At 36.9% G+C, this 7429-nt stretch overlaps 1 protein-coding gene across 1 annotated transcript in view; it reads left to right on the forward strand.

Moving 5' to 3' along the window:
- Window positions 1–7429, forward strand: part of UBE2K (ubiquitin conjugating enzyme E2 K) — a 31132-nt gene that overhangs the window by 13036 nt on the left and 10667 nt on the right. The window lies entirely within an intron of this gene.

Here is a 7429-nt window from a genome sequence, read left to right on the forward strand (position 1 = left end):
CGCTCTGAAGCAGGTTAGTGAATTGCCATGAGGTTGTCAGTGAGTATCAAAAGGCAACAAAGACCTAAAAAAGTCATGAGCTTCTACTTAATTTATGTACTTTTGGGGTTTTTAGTCTAAACCTTTGATATTTGAGAAGGAAGGACAGGAGAGAAGAGTTGACCTGTGTTCTTGTAATCTTTGAGTTATGTCTAGCACAGATAATTTGATCTGTGTCTTATTTCTGTTATTTCTGCTTGATAAAAAATCCTCAAACATTCATGTCTTCCTTTGCCAGGATGTATATGAAATAGGAGTATTGGACCAAGAATTTGACTTCTGTATATTTAAACCAGCTCACACAAGAAGCACCAGTATTATTCCAGTTGTATAGTTTTAAAGTCTTCCTTTGAAACACTGTCTTCATTTGGAAGCACTAAGGAGAGAATTTCACAGAACCTGGTGGTGACAGGGGGAGATTTCCTATATACTATTAATCCCTCTTCAGATGATTCTTAATGTAGTGTGATCCCTTCATTTTCTAGTGGTGCTATTTGTAATTTTTGTTTCTTTTCAAATCATAGAATGGTAAATGAAAATCACTTGAGCATTGTTGAAGTGCTTATCAAAGCCTCTGATCCTTTGATAAGAACAGACTTACAGCTGCCTCTGTTGCGTACTTTGAAGCATTTCTGTATTGTGATAGATAAGACTGCTTTTTTCCTGAGTAGCTTCCTAAAACTCACTAAGCAATATGAATGGTTAATATTGTTGAAACAAGTTGTTTATTGTTCTTCAATATATGCAGCTTTAGTTAATTAAGAAATGCCTACATCATAGAATCATAGAATGGTTTGGGTTGGAAGAGACCCTAAAGATCATCTAGTTCCAACCTCCCTGCCATGGAAAGGGACACTTTCCACTAGACCAGGTTAAATCTGAAGTGGCATCATTCATAATATGTGTGCACACAGACAAAAAGAAATATGTACAAAGTTACACTCGAGAAAAATTACTCTTGAGTTCAGTGAAATACTTGCAGAAGCCTTTGGATCTTCTCAGTGGGCAAAGGATTAAGCTTTCAGGAATGGTGAGGGTATTAGCCCAGGCTTCATAGGCTTTCCATCACAATGCTCAGAGTCTCACTAACTTGAGAGTTTGCTGGATCTGAGAGTCATCCCATTCAAGGAAATGCTGGTCACAGCCTGCTGTGGTCCAGGAGAGCTCAAAGGGTCTCAGTACCACTGTTCATAGATAGGGTCACAGGATGACTATCTTAAATCATCAGTAAATTTCCATCCTGGCCACAAGGATGAGTTGGTAGTTACTGGAATATTCTTTGAAAAGTCCAACAACAAAAGTACTATTCCACTTGGTCTGTTGTTCAGACACAAGGAAGAAGTCTCAAGGCTATTTATTGGAAAACAGGGGCTTGTGAGACACCAGAAGTTCTGGGAGCAGATGGTGTTTTTGATAAACTGAAGGGAACCTAACTGTCCAGATGCCATTAATCCAGGCCGAGACCTAACAAGCATTCCTGAGACCACAGCTGGCCTAAGGAGGGAGCCAGGGGGAGGATGTACCACCACACACCACCATATTTAAGTTTTCTGCATGTCTAGGTTGAAAAGTGGTTTGAACAAAATAGCTTCATTAGAAAAGAAACAAAAAATAAGCAATACACCCCCCTGATTAATAATTTAATCTTTACATTGTTTTATCAAGCATTCAAAGGTAAATTGGACAAATGCAATTCTGAAATACACCTGTAGAAGTATTCTAGAAAATATATTTAGTTCCACAATGCCTCTTGTCAAATCTTTTAGCAACAAGATCTGTTTTTGAAGTGCCACTTCACTGGCTTTCAATGCTCCTCTTGTTGCTGTGTTTTAATATAAGTCTCAAATTTCACTGCGTATCTTTTTCAGTGAGGTTTGAGAATTAAAGGACTGGAGAAGTTTGGCCTATGGGCCTTAGCAGGATTTCTGAAAGAATTAATAAGCGGATAAAATACTCATTTATAGATGGTAGATACTAATACTATTAAAAGAATTTAATAGTTTGTATAGTTTTAAAAAGTCTCTTCCCTACTCTCCCATCCTCTGATAATGATTTTCTGTTCTAATGAGTATAGTTGAGATGATACTCTGCATATTGGCAGGAGGTTTTATCAGTTTGCAAAGTAATGTCTATAAGTTATTTTTGATGAGTTTAATGCAATTCTTTCTCCACATTGCATGCTTGATGCTGAAATTCTTTGCAGCTGTGGATTTTCTTCATGTTTAGATTTTTAAGTACCTGTTATGCCAGTTTGTTTGCAAAGCAGCAACTGTTTGCTGGTAGAATTAAAATAGGGATATGATTTTGTAAAAGGAATACTGTTTATGCTTATCTGACATAATTTTCGTTATGTGGTTTCGCTTACTATGGCCTGTATTTATCTTCCAGGCCAGTACTTGGTCTCAAGGTTTTAATTTTAAATATACAATGTATCTAACACAGTTCATTGAAACCTGAGAACTAAATTACTTGAAAGCTGTTCCGCATAAATCCCTTGAGCAGAGATTATTAAGTGAATGTGTCGTGGCTGTGTATATGGCTACAAAAAATCTCTTGGCTTTTGTGGTTTTGACAGTCAATAATAAATAATTTTTTGTTGTAGTGACTCTACTGGAGGATTCATGCTTCAGTTTTAGTTGGGATGCAGAAATCATTATAAGAGATAATACAATTTTAATAGATAAATAAGCAGCAGCCAGCTTGTAATCATCTTCCTGGGCACCCAGAACTGCTGGATTTTGTTCAGGGTGTTTGAGGAGCACTGAAGCTTCTTAAAGCTTTGAGAAAATTGCAGAGAATATTAACATGGTTTGAGGGAACCCTTCAGCAAGCAGGCTTTCCCCTCTGTGCTGTGTGAAAGCTATTCTATTATGCTTTTTAAAAAATTTTCTCTGATGCGTGCCTGGTCTTGTATTTGTCCTGTAAATATGCAACAGGCTTCTACTCAAAGGCCTTATTAATTTCCTTCCAGATTCCATAAGCCATTGGAACAAGGTGCCAGAGATTTTTGCTTGGATTAACAAGCTTATTTATTTCACAAATGGAACAAATATTGCAGATTATTTGGAAAAAAATGTTCCTGTAGCCATGTTTGGTTGACAGAGTAGAGTAGCAATCTGCTGGCTGCAGCTGTTCCCGGCATTCTGCTGGGTTACCTCTTAGAATAATGAAAGAGATTGTTTCCTAGAGAAGAATGTAAAGAACATAAGTAAAAACTTCCTAAATGGAGAATTAGTTCGCCTTTAAAACTGAAGAAGAAAAATAAAACCTGGCAGTGTTTTGTAATCCTCTTAGGACTCTCTCAGCCCATCAGAAGGTAAAAGAGATTTCTTTCCTCGGGCATGCTGGGTACAGCTGGCTTGCTGTGCCTTTTAATGTTAACACTATAGTCACCCAAACTAGGAGTGCTCTTTTTTAATGGAAATGCCCTAAGATATTATCTAAAAAAAGAGGAAAAATGTGTAAGTGAACAAAATGTATATCAGCTCTCTTTGTTCTGTTTCAATCCAGATTTTCCTTGTGGTTTAGCAGATGCAATGCCAATAGAAAGCCAAGCTTTTGGTTTGGATGTCCAGAGTGGAAGCTTTTAGTTTCAAGTTCTCTGAGGGGACAGTGCCCCTGTAGGGAGCTCTCTGCAGCTCACTGGTGCATGATAGTGGCCTACTCCCGTTTTGCAGATGGCAAACCTGCAAGCTTGCATGATAGCTAAGCAACATTTTGGGATGAGAGTGGGAGTCAAGGGTTATTGTAAGCTTTAGGAGCAAACAGGATCCAGTAATGTCATGGGACAAAGGCAAATAGGAAATTTTACCTTTAAAATTCATTCTACAAGCTGGCTGCTTGTTCCTGGTGATTGGTCAGGCTTTCATTGAAGTAGTGTACCCGCTTAGAGAGTTGTTGTACAAGAAAGATGGGAACCATAGGAAAAATCCAGAGTGAAGTACGCAAGAATAATGGTCTAAGCAAAAACAATGTACAGTGAAAGATGGGGAAGCCATCTCAGTGTGCAGAATATCAAGCATGGTGAAAAACTGAAGTAAATTTTCCAAGAGCCTTCTAAGGCTTTGGTTAAGAACAGATCAGACAGAAGTCTGTCAGGAGTGATACAAAACCTTGCCTTTGGCAAGGAGGAGAGAACAAACGTAAAACGCAGCCATGAAGCTCACTTGAGTTACCAAAGAGGATTGCTTGAACTCCATGAGCTGTTGCGCATAAATCCACCCACACCTGGAAGTAAACTTCAAATGTAAGAAGAGTTGGAAATACCTAATTTTTTCAGGGTTCTATTCTGGATCAATAAACCTTCAAGGTACGTTGGAAAATTCAGAAGACCTGTATCTTTGCACTGGAAATTCGTTTTAAGGAAAATACAGCTTGCTTATTTTTTTTTTCTTCCCCTGGACATTCTTCTCTAGCTTGTGAAGATGTAGGGGAGGGGATGTGTGTGTTTGTGTGTGTGTGTTGGGATTTTTAGCTTTGTGGGACTATCAGTATAGATTTTCTTTCAGAATTGATGATCGGAATTGTTTTTGCTTTTTGCTGATGAGGAACAGGTCCTGCCCTACTGGTATCTGTAAATACAATTCTAGGCAGTCATTTCCATTCACTGTGTTCTCCCAAAAGAAGGTAACACTTCTTTGGGAGAAGTGAAAAAAGAAGGGCTTTTAAGTTCATGGGAAATCAGAATCTATTTTTAGCTGTCCCTTCAGTTTCTTCTGTGAATCTTAATATATATCTGAAAAATTTGACTAAGCTATTGTAGAAAATAATCAGCTTTTTTTACTTTCTTTGATCAGGAAAGCTAATTGGTGCTCTAAATGTAGAAGATTTTAGATGGTTGTATGATAGTTACACAAAATATGTCAGTTTTTCTTTACCATTAATCACAAACTTTTAATTTCTTCTTTTACAGCAATTGAAGCTGTAATGGATTTTCTTTTATGATTTAAGGATACTTCTTTCAATGTTTATGTCCAATAAAAACTGTGTTATGATGCATGAGATGGGAAAGCCGTTTTGAGATACGAGACTTGAAAATAAGTTGTAAGCTACATTTTTAAGACTTTTTACAAATGTAGCTAAACCAATCTTGTCTGAAACTTACGATTTCAGAGTTTAAATTCTCTGATCATACAGTCATCTGTATATCTAAATGGATAAGTTGTTGCTTTTTATTGTTATTTTGAAATTGGACTGTGAGAAGTGCCAGTATGCTTTGTATAAAAATCTACAAATATAACAGATGAACAGGGATTGAAAGGACCTGGCAGTCTTGAAAGGCAGAGACAGCTGGAGACAGCTGGTGTCCATGGCACCTTTGGTTCTTAGTGATGCCCCCTGCTCCCCAAAGTGTATTTTATACTCCTAGAAGGTACAGTGGAAGTGGAAGTAAATTGCATGTAAAAGTGGCACAAGAGGCTGCAATCCTTTTTATGTCATCTTGTCTACATTTTCAGATGTATCTAAAGTAGAAGGATTTCTGCAAAGGAAAGGGCAGAACAGCTTTTATTTGGAGAAAATAACTATAACATTAGTTATTGTTGATAGATATTTCATGGGAAGTCTGTCTTTAAAACTACAGTAACTAACATAATAAAATTACTTAACTGGGAAAAAAGACTTTAGATTTTATAGTGGGTGTGGTAGATACTATAGTACCTGAAATTCACTGCATAAAAATAAAAATTATTAAATCCGTTTGAGCATAGTAAGGCCTGAATGACTTGGTGTCCCATGACACCTGAATGCTGGAATAGTAAATATGTTTTATTACATTCCGGTAATACTAGCAGATGAGACTGTGAATTATGTCATCAATGTGTACATTAAATAGGTTAATTTCAAGATAGTATAAACCAGTAGAGATTACAAACCCAAGGAAATGATAAGAGCAAAATAGCATCAGGTACATGTAAAGAAAAGAAAATTACTGAGGAATAGATTTGGATGAGGAGAATTTTATGTTGTGATGGTTTTGTGATTTTTCAGAACTCAGATTTAAAAGCATAAGGATTTTTTTTAAGATTTAAGTCTACGAAGTTCAGCTTAAGGGACTTGAAGCCAGTGTGGCAGTTGGAATGAGACACTATGTGCTAATTAAAATCTCTGTCATTTGGGATGTTTCTCACTTGCAGTTTGATGTAGAACACTGCACTGCGAAAGCTCAGCAATAATTATCAAGCTAAAAAATAAGTTACTGAGAAAAATCTTCTAGAATTAGAAACAATTAGGGGAGAATGGCATGTTTGAATGGTTAGTGACACAGCAAGAAAGCTGTGAATGTAAGCATCTAGGAACATAATATTTGGGTGCCACAAATGTACCTCTGACATTTTACCAGCATCTATTCTTTGTTCATTGGTACACACTGCTCAAGTACCTTAATACAGTGACTCAGTACTGGAAAATACATAAATTTCTGAAACCTAAGCCTGGAAAGGGATTTGCACACTGTTTCCTTTGTAGCTGGATCAAACTGTATCAGGTCAAACTGTTCCCCACCTATTCTAACAAACTCTTTACATTTATTTGCAACCTTCTGAAAAAAAGAAACTGTTTTCTGTTGATTGAAAATTGAGCTTTGTTTGTAAGAAATTGGATGTCTGTGTTTCACAACTTCGCTCTGGCATTCATGTGCCATAATCACTTTGTTCAAATCTAAAATGTTGCATTTTCCCTACTCACCTTGCTACTAGTTCTTAAGCAGAGTAAACAGATCTGTGTATTGGTTTGAACGTCTGTGCCATTGCCACAATGATTTAAGAGTTCAGTTAACTCTTCAAATCAGAAATACTCAACTTTCTCAGAGTCTGTGGGGTTCTTACTTGGTTTCCAGTGTACACCAACTGAAATGGTAGATCAGAGGTTTTATTTATGATTAAAATCTAATGAAACTGTGTAAGTGTTACAACTTTCCATACTTCTGGTGTGTAAGAATTTCATACAATTGCTTTTAAGGGTTTATTGACTTCTCTGAGCATACTGGATTTTCCCGTACTAAATTATTGAAGTGTCTTATTCTAAATACACTTGGAGACAGGATAAATGATAAGAACCTAAAACCTTAGAAGTTCCAACTCCAGAACTGTGCTACCTTCAACAGGGTTCTTTCACAGGGGCAAAGAGTGACTTTACAGGACCATTGTGACTGCAGAATGTTTCTGGCTGCCGACAGTCATGTCAGGTTGTAGTGAGAGGAAGCCAAGGAAGTATTTTGATAGCACATTCCATAATTAGCCTAACCATTTTATTATTGTAGTAGTAATTAACTATGTAAATGCTTCCAACTTTGTTGAAAAATGTCATATTAAAACTGGTGCAAAGAGATCTAATGTGTAGAGTTCCTTACCTGTTACACGTTTAAAATGTAGGTCACTGCTCCTGCAGGAGG

The sequence above is a fragment of the Corvus brachyrhynchos genome, unplaced genomic scaffold (genome assembly GCF_000691975.1).
Source record: "Corvus brachyrhynchos isolate BGI_N302 unplaced genomic scaffold, ASM69197v1 scaffold17, whole genome shotgun sequence".
Classification (NCBI taxonomy): Eukaryota; Metazoa; Chordata; class Aves; order Passeriformes; family Corvidae; genus Corvus; species Corvus brachyrhynchos.